The 16,974-nt window shown below is 40.0% G+C and overlaps 1 protein-coding gene and 1 non-coding gene across 2 annotated transcripts in view; one reads left to right on the top strand and one right to left on the bottom strand.

The window, feature by feature from the left end:
• Kif26b (kinesin family member 26B) overlaps window positions 1-16,974 on the bottom strand; it is a 500,968-nt gene that overhangs the window by 241,301 nt on the left and 242,693 nt on the right. The gene's annotated exons all lie outside the window — the stretch shown is intronic.
• Window positions 7,475-7,548, top strand: Trnav-cac (transfer RNA valine (anticodon CAC)). Its single transcript has one exon. It is a non-coding gene; the product is annotated as a tRNA-Val (tRNA).

The raw sequence follows: 16,974 nt of genomic DNA, 5'->3' as shown, positions 1-16,974 counted from the left end.
GAACCCCAGGATCTTAAAATTAAAAACAAATTTCAAACTACTGAAATAGGTTGAATCATTCTTCTTCAAATGATTGACCTTCTTTCAGTTCTCATCCTTCAAATTTGTATGAGTTGCATTCACTCCAAAGTTTACCCAATCCCTAACAGAGAATACCATTCGGCCCAGCGGTTACCCAAACCTAACCATCCCAAGCCCTTGGTAGGTTTTGTGACCCCTGCCCTGCTTGAATATGATGAGGGTATTCACTGTAATTTTCATTTACACAATTTCAGAATGACACCACTTCTATACTAAAGTATAATGAGGCTTTTGCTATAGTATCAGTTCCTAGAAGTAAAGTAAACCACATTATCAACTTAATGACCATAATTATTTTGACTGCTGCCAAAGTCCTTGGGCTTCAATTTTATCATTAATAAACCAGGGACTTCTTAGAATCTCAGCTTTTACCTTTAGTTTGTGATCCTGATATCAGACAAGGTGGATTCCAGGTCAAAAAACATTAAACAAGACAAATGACACTGTAATACTAAAAGTCACAAATCATAACAAAAGTATAACTTATTAATATTTTAAAGCAAATACATAGCAACCATTCCAAAAACGAAAAACTGCATAAGTTGCAAAGAGAAATACACAGAAATACACTAATAAAAGGAACCTGTACCCCAGGGTTGGGAGTTGGGTAAAAGAAAGGATGGGGCACTCTTTCGGGGGGCAGACAATTTAAGGGAATGATAAAAACTCAGGAAAAATATTTTAATGTAACATTTTTAAAGAATTAATGCAAAAAATCCACAATAAACAATGTGAAAAGCTTATATAAAGACAGAATCAGCATCACTGATTTTTTATATCTTAGTTTTACATATACAAGACGTAGAGTGTATTTTGACATACTGCTATGGTTTGGATGTAAGGTGTCCCCCAAAAGCTAACATGAGACAATGTGAGAGGATTCAGAGAGGAAATGATTGTGTTGTGAGAGTCTTAACCCAATCAGTGAAGTAATCTCCTGAGGGGGATTAACTGAGTGGTAACTGAAGTAGTAGGGTATGGCTGGAGGAGGTGGGAATTGGGGGTGTGACTTTGAGGTATATATTTGTTTCTAGTAAGGGGAGACTCTGTCTGCTTCCGGATCATCATGTGAGCTGCTTCCCTCTGCCACACTCTTCTGCCATGATATTTGGCCTCACCTTGAGCCCAGAGGAATAGAGTCTGCTGTCTGTGGATTAAGACCTCTGAAACTGTGTGCCCCCAAATAAACTTTTCCTTCTAAAATTGTTCTGGTTAGATCTTTTAGTCACAGCAGCCAAAAAGCTGACTAAAACATATGGATACATAGAATATAACTTATTCTAATTAGGATCCCATTCTTGTGGTTGTACATGATATGGAGTTACACTGGTCTTGTATTCATATATGAGCAGAGGAAAGTTATGTCCAATTCATTCTACTGTCTTGCCTATTCCCATCCCCAACATTACTGATTTTTCATTTTGCCTCAGGTCCCCATATTGCTCATTATGTCACTTCTTTAACCTGCCACTCTTAGGCTAAGACAAAACAAGAAGGCTGTAGGAAACCTAAATATAGGATGATCAGTAAAATAAATTTTTAGTGTGCTGGGACAACTCAATTTCTACATGCAAAAGAATGTCATTGAACTTTTCAATGACAAACAAAAATTAACAAAAATTAACTCAAAATGGATAAATGACCTAAATATAAGGGCTTAAACTATCCAACTCTTAGAAAAAAACATAGGGGTAAAACTTCATGACTCAGGATTGGGTAATGGATTCTTAGATATGATATTAAAATCATGAATAATAGAAGAAAAATAGGAAAAAAGATATAATTTTGTGCATTAAAGAATATTAGCAAAAAAGTAAAAAGGCAATCTACACGATGGGAGGAAATATTTGCAAATCATATATCTAGTAAGTGTTTAATATTCAGAATATCTAAAGAACTCCTAAACTCAACAACAAAAGACAATTTAAAAAGTGAACAAAGGATGTGAATAGATTATTTCTCCAAAGATAATTAAATGGCCAATAAAAACACATGAAGAGATGAACACCACCATTAGTAGTTAGAGAAATGCAAATCAAAATCACAATGAGATACCACCTCATGCCTATTAGGAAGGCTATAACTGAAAACAAAATAAATGTTGATGAGAATGTGGCAAAATGGGAGCTCTCATACACTGCTGATGGAAACATAAAATGATACAGCTGCTATGGGAAACAGATGAGCAATTCTTCAAAAGGCCAAAGATAGAATTACCATATGACTTAGCAATTCCGCTCACAGGCATATACCCAAAAGATGTTAACACAGAGACTCAAAGGACACTTGCATGATCATGTTCATAGCAACTTTCTTCAAAGATGGTGCCTAAGATGAAATTAACCCAGATGTCCATAAACAAATAGATAAACAAAATGTGGTATATAATACAATGGTACCATCTTTGGTCATATAAAGGAGTGAAATTCTGATACACTTACAGCACAATAAACCTTGAAAACATGCTGACTAAAAAAATACAGATACAAACAGGACAAATACTGTATGCTTTCACACATATGAAATGTCCAATGTAGGCAAATCTATAGATAAAGAAAGTAGGTAAGAGGTTACAAAGTGGATAGGGAGTTATTGCTTAATGGTTAGAGAGTTTCTGTTTGGGGTGATGAAAAGTTTGGGAAAGAGATAGTGGTGATAGTTTACATCTGTGATTGTACTTAACGCCAATGAATTGCACACTTAAAAATGGTCAGATTATAGAGTCTGGTGGAAGACTCATATAATCCCAAAGACTTGGGAGGCTAAGGCAGAAGGATTACAAGTTTGAGGACAGCCAGGACAGCAGGACTCTGTCTCAAAATAATATAAAAAAGACAAGGGGTGTAGCTCAGTGGTAAAGCACCCTGGGTTTAGTCTCCAGTATGGAAAAATAAAAGTTGTACAAATTTTATGTTACATGTATTTCACCATCATAAATATATATTTTTAAAACAAAGCTCAATCTTCTATATATACTTTGCATCCAGAAGACAAAGGATGTACCTTGTCAAGTGCAGTTCCTAAGAATTCACAAAGAAACAAAGAAAATCTCAATACATTCCTATGCTAAAAGCAACATTATCTGGTCATAATGTGATAAGACCAGAAATAACTTAAAAGTAATAAAATGAAAAGGTTCTTCTCCTGGAAATTTAAAATTGTTTATATTAAATAATTGAAAAGCATGATCAACAGAAGAAAAATAAGAAAAAATAGGTAAATTAAAAGATTAAAAAAAAAGATTTCATGCATTAAATGGAAAATACAAACCCAAATTGCAGGATTTCTAAAATAAAATGTTAATAAAAGACTACATATCAAAATCTATAAAATGCAATTAAAGTAATGTATAATGGAAAATTCATAGCCTGAATATTTATGTCAATAAAAATAAATGCATTAGGTCCCAAGTCTAAAAGTTAGGGAACCAAACAACATAAATCAAAAGAAAGTAGAAAGAAGAAAATAATAAAATTAAAAGTAGAAATCAATGAAGTAGTAAATAGAAAAGCAGTAGAACTAATAAAAGTAAATCAAAACGCTGGTTCTCTGAACAAACAAATATTGAACTTTCCCCTGTAGTACAAGTGACGGCAATAGGCAGAGTAAATCAGTCCCCTAGGAATGTGTAACTCAAGCAGTCTAAGTCTAGCAAGAAATTACTTAGAAGTTCATGTTTTATCCTAAAAATGCATCCTAATTTGACATTGTAGTTCATACAATATTTCCTTGGTTTTTACTGTTAAAAAATTGATTCTGCTCCCTAGCTCACCAAGCTGGGAAAAACTAACACCCCAGGAAGATGTACCATATTGCACAACTTCTTGGAGCCCAGGGCTTATTGCATCCCTTGGGATATGGGTACCCCCACTTGATAAGACACCTTCAGTATCAGCACTTTATTCTAAATTCTACCACAGAATACACCTACCCAACAGGTATACCATCACTGATCTCCTTATTTTCCCAATAAGAAAATTAAGCCATAATGAAGTAGAACTAATTACCAAAATCAAACAGTGGCAGAAACTCAACAATAGCTCACCACCCATCATTGTTCTTAAACAGTCACTGGACCCGCTGGACAGTGCCCTAAACTTTATTGAAAGAATTTTAGAGAAAAGGATTTGACTGTTTTTCCTAACTTTTTTTTTGCCGGGGGGGAAGGGGGGTGGAGGGGAGGGGGTTACCAGAGACTGAATCCAGGGGCACTTAATCACTAAGTCACATCCCCAGTCTTTTTAATTCTTTAAATTTTGAGACAGTCTCTCTCTAAGTTGCTTAGGGCCCCCTTAAGTTGCTAAGGTGGGCCTTGAACTTGCAATGCTCCTGCCTCAACCTCCTAAATCTCTGGGATTACAGGCATGTGCCACCATACCTGACTTGTTTTTCCTAACTAATCATCATGTCTTCTCTCCAGTACTAAAATAGAGTGAAAATGACTCATTCCATCATTCAAAATACCTGAAGCAACAGTGAAATTCTTTTAATACCAGTCAGTTAAGGTGGGAGGTGAGCAAGCTCCCTCAACCTTATAAATCCCATGTTTGCTAAGGAGTCACTATGTTGCTTTCAATCATACAGGGAAAGCAATTGATAGATGGAACCACAAAGTCATTAGTGAAACATGAGAGGAAATGACCACCAAAAACACTAACTGGAGGAAGCAGCTGACTGCTGCCAGTAATTCCATGGAATGAGTGCAAGGAAGGCTGTCACGTTCTGCCCAGACATACACCAACTGCCATTGCAATGCTGGTGCGGCTGCCCGAGGCAAAATACATACAAGTAAAGACCATTTCCATGTATTTCTCTCTCATCCATAATAATGCACCCACCATGAATGGGCAAACTTTGTACACACAAATATGAGAAATGATCACACAAGAAAAAACAGAGTCTGTGTATGGTAAACACACTTTTGATGCACCTATTAGCGGACAGCATTGGCAATAATTGCATAAGAGAACAAGTAGACTATTAAAAAGAAAGCATCTTATGGTAGGTGAATATCCTTGAGACAAACTGCCATTAAGATTTATGTTTTGGGGGCTGGGGATATAGCTCAGTTGGTAGAGTGCTTGGCCTCGCATGCACAAGCTCCTGGGTTCAATCTCCAGCACCAAAAAAAAAAAAAAAAAGATTTACGTTTTTGTCTTTTGCTAGAGATATCTTCCCGTCCAGTGAAGTTCAAGGCTATTTTATTTCCTTATTCAACCAAGAGTTTTAAAGTAGTCTTGGTTACTGAATTCCATAATCCAGTCTAAAATGGAAAAGCCATCATAATTTCTGTCTCCCCTTTTGTCAAGTGTAAAGAGCCCCAGGTTAGCCAGGTGTTCAGTGAAAGCGCTCCCCACCTCGTAGTCACTTACCTGATTCATAGTACAGGGTGGAAATGTATGTCCGCCACAGAGAGGGTGATAAAAATGGAGCCCTTGCAGCACACAGAATCATGTGAATTAGGTCTGAGAAGAAAATCCAGCCCCTCCTGATCCAGCTACAGTGGTAGTGATTAGTGGACACTTTATAAACAAATGTGCTTCAAAGGCAAGTCCTTTAAAGGATCCTCAAAAAAAAAAAAAAAGTGATTGGGCCATGTGCTTCCTTTGTGGTGCAGCCAGCCTCTTTCTCAGCTCAGGCTTGTAAATTGCTCTCCCTGAGTTTTAGAAACGTCCTGGTTCTTTTCACTCCACTGCCCTCAGCCTATTCGAATCACTTCCATATGACAACCATCCACAGGGATGTGGGGCTCGATGAAAGCAAGGTCCTTGCTGCGGATGGCAGCCGCAGGCTCCAGCCCCTTTCTGTTAGTGTGATGGACTGTCTACTGCTGTGTTCGCTTTGGTTCAAACATCCACAGGATGTTGCTCTGGACGTGCAGGTCAAAAAGCATTAACATAGAATTAGTTCTCCAGTACAGATGTGCTAATCTGAACAGTCTCTTTTGTTTCAGGCATCCAAGGTAATCGACTCCAAGAACACAATGGCTGTGGATTTTGTACTAAGGATTTAATTGCTACTGGGTGCTTCTGGCTTTAAAAATCACAAGGTTAGCCAGAGCCTAGTAGACCACCATGTCTGGGCTCCAGAGATATTTCATAAATAATGTTTGAATGAACAGATAGCTTGAGGTTATTAAAATTCTAGTAGCTCTGTATATGGAAGATGGGATTCAGTCCTTTGACCTTAGGTTATGACACCAATACCAAACCGAAACAACAGCTATCAAGTTCCAGACCAAACTGAGAAGAGGTGTGGAGTGTTTCTAAAACATTCCACACTAAGAATTCCAGGGTCTCCTTCAGTCTTATCAGCATCGGTCAAAACTAACAAGATCTATATTAACTCCTCCTTAATAAATTCAGTCCTTGTCTTCGTCCATTCCTGCTGCTATAACAAAACGCCTTTGAATAAGTAACTTAAAAACAACAGAAATTTATTATTTACATTTCTGGAGACTGAAGACTAAGATCAAGGTGGTGGCAATTTGGTATCTGGGGAGGAACCATGAATCATGGATGTCATCTTTTATGTGCCTTCACTGGTGAAAGGGAGAGACAAGCTCCCCCAGGCCTCTTTTTAAGAGTACTAATCCTATTGATGAGGGTGGCATCCTCAAGGCATAATCACCTCCTAAAGGCCCGTTTCTTAACACCACAGCACTGGGGATTATGTTTCCAACACAGGAACTTTTGGGGGACACCAATATGTAGACAACAGAAGTCCTTATTAAGACCTGTGCTTCTCCTCCCAGTACTCATCATATTCTTTTTATTTTTTTAAATTTTGATTCATTGTACACAAATGGGGTACAACTTCACTTCTCTGGTTGAACCTGAAGTAGAATCACACTGTTTGTGTAATCATACATGTACATAGGGTAATGAAGTGTGTCTCATTCTATTATCTTTCCTTCCCCCATCCCTCCCCACCCCTCACTTTCCTCTACACAATGCACCCTTGGTCCATTCTTGTCTTCCACACTTATCATCATCCACTTATCAGAGAAATCATTCGGCCTTTGGTTTTGGGGGATTGGCTTATTTCACTTAGCATCATATTCTACCACTCCATCCATTGACCTGCAAATGCCATAATTTCATTCTTCTTTATGGCTGAATAATATTCCATTGTGTATATATACCACAGTTTTTAACCCATTCATCTATTTAAGGGCACCTAGATTGGTTCCACAATCTAGCTATTGTGAATTGAGTTGCTCTAAACATTGATGTGGCTGTATCACTGTAGTATACTGATTTTAAGTCCTTTGGGTATAGGTCAAGGAGTGGGATAGCTGGGTCAAACAGTTGTTCTAAGCATATTCTTATTCACTTTGTAGATACTTAAAAAACAACTTCAACTGAAGTTAATTAAGACAGTAAAACAGAGCTGGGGATATAGCTCAGTTGGTAGAGTGTTTGCCTCACAAGCACAAGGCCCTGGGTTCAATCCCCAGTACCACAAAAAAAAAAAAAAAAAAAAAAAAAAAAAAAAAAAACAGTAAAACTAGAACATTACCCAGGAGCTCCTTAGCACTACCAGTCTCAAGTGAACTTAAACAAAAAATACCAGCACATCTCATGAGCCGTTTAATTGGCTAGGCCATGAACACAGCCCTGGCACCAAATAAATCAACAAGGCACCAGCTGGAGACGAGCCAGCCTGATCACCCCACCATGCAGAAGTGAAGAGGCAAAGTTAAACAGAACCAAAAGCTGGGTCTGCAGAGCAGATGACCAGTCAGTCCATCAACCTGATTATAGTCTGAGAGTCTGTAGGGTTTGCCATATACTTATCTTTATGGAAGAAATCATTGGTTATAGTGAGAAATTCTATCTCCAAATATGAAAACAAATAAACTTCCTAATTAATGGAACCTCTCTTTCTTCTCCAGGACTCATGGCAAGGTCTACAGGAAGTCTCTAGTAACAGTACTAATGATTCCACTTTCTATAAAAGGAGAGGGGCTAGCGTTCTTCTTTGATACTTTGTGAACTACGACAGCAGAATTTGCAAGTATATCAGACACCTCCTCCAGGAAGACTTTTTATGCCATAAGATAAACCAGTTCATACAAGAGTTAACATCTTTATAATAAGTTTTTGGGTTATTTTTTAGATTATTCTTAAACTAGAGGTTGTATTTTAGGTTCCTCTAAATTAAGCTCTAGAACCTCCATAATCAGTCAAAGGAGATGGCCTTGGTGGAAAAATCCCACTAGAGAGTCAATAGGCTGGGCACCCAGACAAAATGCTTTCCTGATCTTTCTCTTGAGCTGGTCACCCACATGGCCACTTACCTCCAAGGTCATGATTTTTGGACTACATCACAGCTTCTTACATTTCTCTTGGGTAGTGCTATAAAATTTAGCCAGGTTCCTTCTACAGAAGCAACCAAGCCCAGTGTGTATCCTAACAGCTTTATCTGAGAAAAGGGAATGTGATGGGGTCAGTGTAATAGTAACAGATGCTGCTGCTCAAATGAACTAGTCCCTGGAACTCATGTCAAGAGTAATTTTGCAAGAAATAAGGGAGGAGCCTAATGGAATTGTAATGCTGGGGGCCCTGTGACTGGCAGAATAGGATTCTGGGAGGACGATGGCAGCAGGAGGGCCCACAGACTGGAAGTCAAGTGTCCTCACCAAGTTGCTGTGGTTTCATGTGTCCCCTGAGTCCATGTGTTAAAAAGTTAATCCCCAGTGCAACTAGGTAGAGAAGAAGGACCTTTAAGAGGTGATTAGGTCATAAGTGCTCTGCCCTTGTGAATGGATCAATGCTGTCATTAGGGCACTGGTTTAGTTACTGGGGGAGTGAGTCTCTGATGAAAGGATGAGTTCAGTCCCCGCCTCCATCTGAGTCCATGCCTTTCTCCATGTTATGAGACAGCAAGGCCTTCACCAAATTCAGCCCCTCAAACTGGCACTTCCCAGTCTCCAGAACTATAAGAAAAAAAAATCTCTGTTCTTTGTAAGTTTCCAAGCCTCAGGCATTCTGTTACAGCAACATAGAACTGACCAAGACACCAGTCCTGCAGCAAGGGTCTTATGGGCACCAGGGAGAACATGAAGGATATTCAGGGACCAGCCAGGTTGGGCTTCTGAAGATTCTTCTGAAGGGATCTTTGAATATAAACTGGGTTCATGACAAGTTTACTTCTTACTGTAGGAAATTTCAAATATATACAAATAAAGAGGAAATTGTCTAAAGAGGGAATTGTAGGTATCATCCAGCTTCAACAATTGACAAGCCAGAATCAATCTTATTCCATGTGTCCCCACTTCTCTCTATATTATTATTGTGGAGAAAATCCCATAATCATAACATTTCATCTGTAAATATTTCACTATATATCTAAAGGACAAAAACAATTAAAATTATAATTCCATCATCATCATAAAAGCATTTTAATTTATTACCCTTTTAAAAGTGCTACCCAGGCTCCTTTGATGGTACTGAGTTGAAGATGCCTAGAAGACTAGGGTTACATAAATAGGCATGTTGTCACTATAATTCATGATGACCATACCTTAGATTTCACTCCATAATCCCCCCTCATGTCCAAGGAAGATAAACATTCCTTCTTGCCTCTATTCCTTTACAACAGTGAAACCATACATGCTTGGCTTCCAGAGTCACCAGTGTTAATGTATGTGACTGGTACAGAAAAAGCAAAGGACAGAACCAAATTCTGCTATAAATTACATAGGCATTTGGTATTGGTGTTCAGTTGGAACACATGGGAAGAAACCCATGCCGCCCCCAAATGAAGAATTGGCATTTCTTTAAAATGGGAGAGACTCTGTTTTCAATTAAAATGTCGTTTCTATGGATGTGTACATCTATAGCTATACACACACACACACACACACACACACACACACACACACACACATTTAATGCAACTGTTGACTTTGAGAGAGCTGCAGGTGGATTTTGGAAATCTGGGGCATTTTCGCATCATGGCATACTTTCAGATGGGGAGGCTCCCTGTTCTAGGCAACCCCCTACTTTTCATTTCCCAAGGTTTCTCTGCCCTGTAAGAGAACATAGAAGTTTACTTCAGAAAAATTTCCTTTTATTCTCAAGAGACAGAAGTCTGCCTTGTCCTATTACATCATCCAAGATGAAATAACCCAACGTTCTAGTTCATGCTGACAGCTGGAGGGTGGCTCACTAATCAATGGTGTCTGAACTCAGTGATGAAAAGCACCACCCTCAGAATTCAGAGCCATCTATGCCCTTTCTATGGAAATGCAGCTGATGGTGTTGCTGGAAAACATCAAGGTCCCTGGTTAATCTTGCTGCTGTTTCCCTATTGTGCAGGTGTAGGTGATAATGCTGGTGCTCAGCCCAGATCCCCTTATGTGCTTCCTCAATGAGATCTTGCCTCTAAGAGTGAGCACCTGCACCTCTTTTTCAAAGGCCTGGGCTGCTGGAGCCTGCTTTGCCTTCATGCTTGGAGAGCTGGGATTTTCACCACCTCCTCCTCCCACAGCAACTCTCCTAATAGTGAGGGAGATGACAGCCCCAGCTACGAGCTCCATGCCTCAGGTAAGCACAACTCTCAGCCATAACACACACCCCAGAACTCCCCAGTAAGCTCAGGCTGGAGCTACAAGCCACCATCTGCAGGACTTCCCCCGAACTGTCCCCATCTTTGGCTTCTTCTCCTTTCTTTTCCTACCTCCTTCACTCCCTCACTAGTTTCCCTGGGGATCACTTTTTAAATAAATCATTTGCACAGAAATCCTCATTTCAGGATCTGCTTCTGAAGAACTGGACCTAAACCAGCAGATCACCATCAGATTTCCATCATTTATTTTGAATATTCCAGAAATTATCATTCCTTCTCAACACACATGTACATGTATACCCAAATAAGACAAGGAAATTCATTTCCCACGTACCTTCCACCTTTGCAACAATGTGGCACCATGCTTGGGAATCTCAGACTACCATAAAGCAATAGAGTGACCTGGGAATGTTCCTTAACTCATATAGGTTTGTTTTCCATAGTATTGTTTTTAAAATGGACACAACAGCAACTTCACAGTTGTGAGGACTAATGATATAACCTCACCCAGGCCTGGCATATAACACATGCTCAGGGACTTCCTGCCAAATCTTAATCTGCATTTTTAGGAATGATGTCCTTTATATCACAAGTGACCCAAAACCCATCAAAGGAGCCAGATGCCTCTGCAGTCAGACTCTTTCCCAGCAGCCGTCTGCCTGCGCCTGAGGATTCTTTGCACTTCCAGGGACAGGAACCAGATGCTATCATAACTGCATGAAAAAATGGTTCCTCACCAAGAAAAAAGGCCCTTGACGGACTTTACTGAGGCTTTATGAGCCATCAAGTGCAACAGCTGTACAGTTCCAGGGAATGTTTCCACCCAACGATTGTTAAGCAGCAGGCGATATTTTATTATCTTTTCCCCTCTGTTTAATGTGTTGTTCACCTTCTGCCGGGATCGTTAGCCTTGATTATCAATCTCCACATAAAAAATAAAGGAACGTCCTATTCTTGCTCCTCTCCTGGGATGTCTCTGCGTTGCTTATTACTGTGGGAATCATACACTCGTTAGCTAAGCGGACTGGAACCTCCACTCCCAGGAGCCCGCAGATGAAACGAGAGGTAGGGGGCCAAGGAAGCAGGAGGAAGCACCGAGGTCATGGAGCATCAGAGAATTATGATTACAGCAAACAAGACACCAGCAACAGAGAAAGAGACTCTATTTAGTTGTGGCCAAGGTCCATACATCTAGGAAAGGAGTGTGTCTTTTTTCTAAACTATATCCTTCCATTCCTTTTACAAAGCAAACCTGGTGGGCCTGGTCCTTTGGGAGTCAGCAGGCTTCCCACATCTTTGCTTTCCAACACGAATCCCACGCTCAGCTCCTTTCTGGTGATTAACACTGGACAGTGTCGCCTCTCTGCCGCACACCCCTCTTAATTATGGTGGTAGATACCAGCTGTATTGCTCTCCAGGTTCCAAGCGTGCAGATGGCTGGAGTTCACAGTCCCAGAGCCGCACTTTGAAATTCCACAGGAAGCCAAGGGGAGAATGGCAGGCTATCACCTGTCGTCTTTCTGAGCAACTGCACCGATTTGGATTTTTTTCTCCCTTCCTGTCTTGCCTCCTTTTGGGCATGAAACAATCCAGGTGCTGTGGGGAACTGCCTAGCATCTGCGATACTGACATTCATGTCCTGGACACCAGAGGTTATTCTCCACTAGCCTGCCTATGAGTCTGTCTCCTCAAAGAGAGGACTCAATAGGAGAGTGACTTGCTGAAGGGGCTTCCAGATTCTTGCCCGCTTTCAGCCAACATTGAGCATTTTTATCAGCTGATATGTTACTTGATTAAAATGCTCAGGAGAATGTAGTCACTTTCTAATGCTGTAGAAAAGACTGTATCCCAACCAACTAGAATAGTCATTATATTAGACTGAAGTCCTGAGGCACTTATCTGAGATTTCCATTTCCTCCTAAGAGAGACCCATTGTGACCCTTTATGGACTCAGATGTTGGAAATTTGCCAAAATAAATTCTACTGCCATGTAAAACGAAGAAGAACAAATAAAAATAAATCTTAATAAAAAAAGAAGTTGGGGATTTGCTTCCAAACACCCCCTGCTTTATCTGTGTCCTAACAGCCTCCCATCTGTGAATTCATCAGGATCTGCAGACTTATGTTCTCAGTTGGTACTGTTTTAGGATGTGGAATATAGTTCGCTTTGTTTTTCCCTATCACTGCTTCCCTTGATCTTAAGAGATAATCCCAGTATTTCTTGAATAATCTATGTGTCAAGCTGAGCAGATTTCCTCCTAGATTTTGCCAGGCTGAGAAGTTATCCCAACTGCCTGTTCTCCAGTGGAAGTTCCTCTACCCTCTTGATGGTTTTGCTTTCTTTTTATTTAGTGTGTGTGTGTGTGTGTGTGTGTGTGTGTGTGTGTGTGTTTTGCTAGGGTTTGAACCCAGGGCCTCATGCATGCTAGGCAAGTGCTCTGAGCCCTGCCCCCAACCCAGTCCATTCCTTTTACTAATTTTAAGGTACTCCTATTGAAACTTCATAAGAACTTCTAGGACCAAGTACATTTTTTATTTTACTTAATTGACAATATTCTTGATGATAATATCCAACTAAGTTTTGTTTCAGAATCTTAGACTAAGTCAACTATGTCCTTGGGTTCTCTTCCTTGATTATGAATTCTATCACCTCAAAAGAATAGTTTGCATTATTTTACCCCAAATCTTTCTCCTTGCTCTCATGAAAGCTCCTCTGCTCATCACTCCCCCTTATTATTTTATCTTGGTGATTTTTTATTACCCAGAATAATTTAGGTCCAGATTTAGATTGCCAAGGTAGTTTCTTAATCCCTTGAAAAATGTTAAACAAGGCCAACTTCATATGTTTTCCTACTAATTCCTGTTATTAACTTTTTCCTTCTAGAGCAAATGATCATTTATCCCAATTCTTTACTTACTAAGACAATTCTCTTACCCTCTCAACATATTTTCTAATTCCAAGGAAACTCATTTATTAGTTTTAGTGTATAATTGATGTATAGTACCTGCATGATTTGATGAGTTTTATCATATGTAACCACCTGTGTCACCAATAGTCAGGATAATGAACACGTCCACTGTTCCAAAAGTTTTCTTATGCCCATTTGTAATGGGCACCTCCCTCCCACCCTCCATCCCAGTCAACGGCTGATATGCTTTCTGTTACTAAATTAGTTTATATTGTCTATAATTTTATATAAATGAAATCATAACATATGTAGCCTTCTGGTTTTAGAGGGGAAGTCTGGCTTCTTTCACTCAATATAATTATTTTGAGATACATCTATGTTGTGTGTAGCAATAGTCTGAGTATTCTGAAGTATCCGTTGTACGGATATCCCACACTTCATTTATCCTTTATCCATTGGAGGGCATTTGCTTAGTATCTAGGTTTTGGCTTTTATGAATACTGATATGAACATTCCCATGTGAGTCTTTCCTTAAACAGACCCTTCATTTCTTTTCAGCAAATACCTAAGGGTGGGAGGGCTTTGCATTGCTGTAACCAAAAGACCTGACAAGAACAACTGAGAGGTGGAAAAGAGTTTATTTTGACTCACAGTTTCAGAGATTCCAGTCAGGATCTGCTGACTTAATAGTTCTGGTCCCAAAGTGAGGCAGAACATCATGGTAGAAGGGTGTAGTAGAGGAAAGCAACTAAAGTTATGACAACTAGGAAGCAGAGAGAGTTCTGCTCACCAGGGACACTGCCCTCCTCTCCCTAAAATGAAAACAAACAAACAAACAAAAAAAAAAAAACCAAAAAAAAAACAAAGGCAGGCCTTCAGTGATCTGTTTTCTCTAACCACATCCTGCCTGCCTACAGTCGCCATCCAGTTAATCCATTCAAGTGGATTAATCCACTGATTAGGTTACCTCTTATGATCTAATCACTTCACCTCTGAACATTCTTGCTTTGTCTCACACATGAGCTTTTGGGGGGACACTACATATCCAAACCATAACAGTGTGAAAGTGAAAACTCTACTGCTTCTGGTATAATATATTTTTAAAGTGTTTCTAAAGTATATCTTCTTTATACATTTTTCTCAAAGAAAGAAAACAGCTCCCAAAGAACAAATGAAAAAGTAAAAATATATGGTGTCTTGAAGTTGTGTCTACTCTTTCATCTTTTTCTTTTTTGGGAGGGCGGGGTATACTGGGAATTTAAACCAGAGGTACTTAACACTGAGCCACATCCCCAGGTCTTTTTATTTTGTATTTTGAGACAGGGTCTCACTAAGTTGCTTAGGGGCTCACTACGTTGCAAGGCTGGGCTTGAACTTGTGATCGTCCGGTCTCAGCCTCAGGAGTCACTGGGATTATAGGCATGTTTGCCACACCTGGCCATGTCTACTCTCTCTAGAACACTCTTTGTCCACCTGGATTCTCAAGTGTAGCTACTGTAAGTGGCACACTCCACTTAGCTGGCGAGCAATCCCTTGTGTAGAGGAGGAAACACAACTTCCCACTCTCTGAAGCTCTCTGGTAAACAGGTGCTGAAACATTTAAGAGGCTATCAAATTCATCCCACCAGCCCACTTGGGGTATATTATTTGTGGACAGGGAGGAATTTAGTACTTAGAACAGAGTGGCAAGTAAAGAAGATATCCCTGCACTTTGTTTCTGATTTGTTAGACTTGTTGAGAGTTTGTGTAAAATGAAAGATCCAAACGAGGGATGAGGCGGGGGAGAGAGAAAAGAGCAAGGAGAGGAAAATTACTGAAAAAGGTAATGGGATTAAATTCTATGCTTCATGTAACTTCCTTTATCTTGAAATATTTTATTTAAAGCAATGATCAAAAGACATGAGGTGACTCACTGCTTGGTTTTCGGAGCTGTGGTGGGAGCTCGTTTGAGTGGTCACCCTCAATGCCTATTTTGTGAAGGGGGCCATCACAGAATTAACGGGTTGTAATTTTGAAGCTCCAGGTGTATAGGAAATAGTCTTGTTATTTTTAATTTATGAGCTCTTGGAGCAATAGACTTAAGTTGGGATTTTTTTTTTTCCTCCTGAAGGTGTAAAGAAATACTGGGGATGGTTAAATTTATGGCAGCTTGAACAACACTTTACTTTCCTTCCCCCAACCCCTAACCAAGCAGGATCCAGGCTCCATAAATCAAAGTTCCTCACATGTGCAGGTTTAAAGGAAATAAAGAACATGCAACATAGTAAATCCACTGCAGATCGTTGAGGCTGTGGTTGGCAATCAGTACCACAGGGGAGGCTTAAAGATTGATGGTGTCTATTTCTTTAGTGTGAAAGCTAAAACGAAATGCTCAGCATCTTAAGGAATAAATGATAAAGGACTCTCCAACTTATCCAAATGACACAAGGATTAAGTTAGACATGTCAACTGGTGGGGACACTGAGGAAGAAAGTCATGGGAGACTGGAGAGGGGAGAAAGGATGAGTGCGCCCGAGAGCCAACAGGTGCATCAGTCACCTTAGTGACCTGAACGCTAAGAAACCAAGCACTAGGAGCAACCTCAGCAGGTCTCAATATGGGCTTGATCGGATGCAGAGTCTTTTCATGTTGAACTCTGTACTGATTCTAGGTGGAATGGTTTATTTTATATGTCAACTGGTGCCTAGTTTTTTGGTCAAACACCAGTCTAGATGTTGCTATGAAGGTATTTTATAGATGAGATTAACATGTAAATCAGCATACTGAGAAAAGCAATCTACCCTCCACAGAGTGGGTGAGCCTCATCCACTCAGATGAAGGTGTTAAAAGATAGAGGTGTCCCAAAGAAGAAAGAATTCTGCCTGGTTACTGTGTTTGGACTCCACTTTGCAACATTAATGCTTGTTGGAATTTCCAGCTGGCAGATTTTGTTATCATTGTTGTTGTTATTATCATTATGTGTGGTGCTGGGGATAGAACCCAGAGCCTCCCACGTGCTAGGCAAGCACTCTATCACTGAGCTACACCCCAGCCCCAGCCTGGCAGATTCTGGACTTGCCAACCCCCACAATCTTGCATCAGCTGTGCACATGGCCCAGGTGGGGATGATTGTGGACAGTCACTTCTCAGAATCTGATGGGTAATGTCTAGATTCTATATTCAAATTTTCCTTTCCATTTCCACTGACACTGTTGATAAAACAGGTTGTGCAGCCCCGCAGTGGCTCATCACTGAGCATCCCGTAGGTGCAGGTGGGAGACAGCGAAATTGTATTTCAGCAGCAGATTCTCCCAAACAAGAATTTAGTTTTCAGAACACACAGAAAATAAATAAAGGATCTCGGCAAGCTGTTTAGAAGAAAATGCCTTACAATTGAAAACTCTCTCTGTTTTAGGGAAGAACTCACCTT

Source organism: Sciurus carolinensis, chromosome 12 (genome assembly GCF_902686445.1).
Source record: "Sciurus carolinensis chromosome 12, mSciCar1.2, whole genome shotgun sequence".
NCBI lineage: Eukaryota > Metazoa > Chordata > Mammalia > Rodentia > Sciuridae > Sciurus > Sciurus carolinensis.
This window is presented reverse-complemented; position numbering and strand designations above follow the sequence as displayed.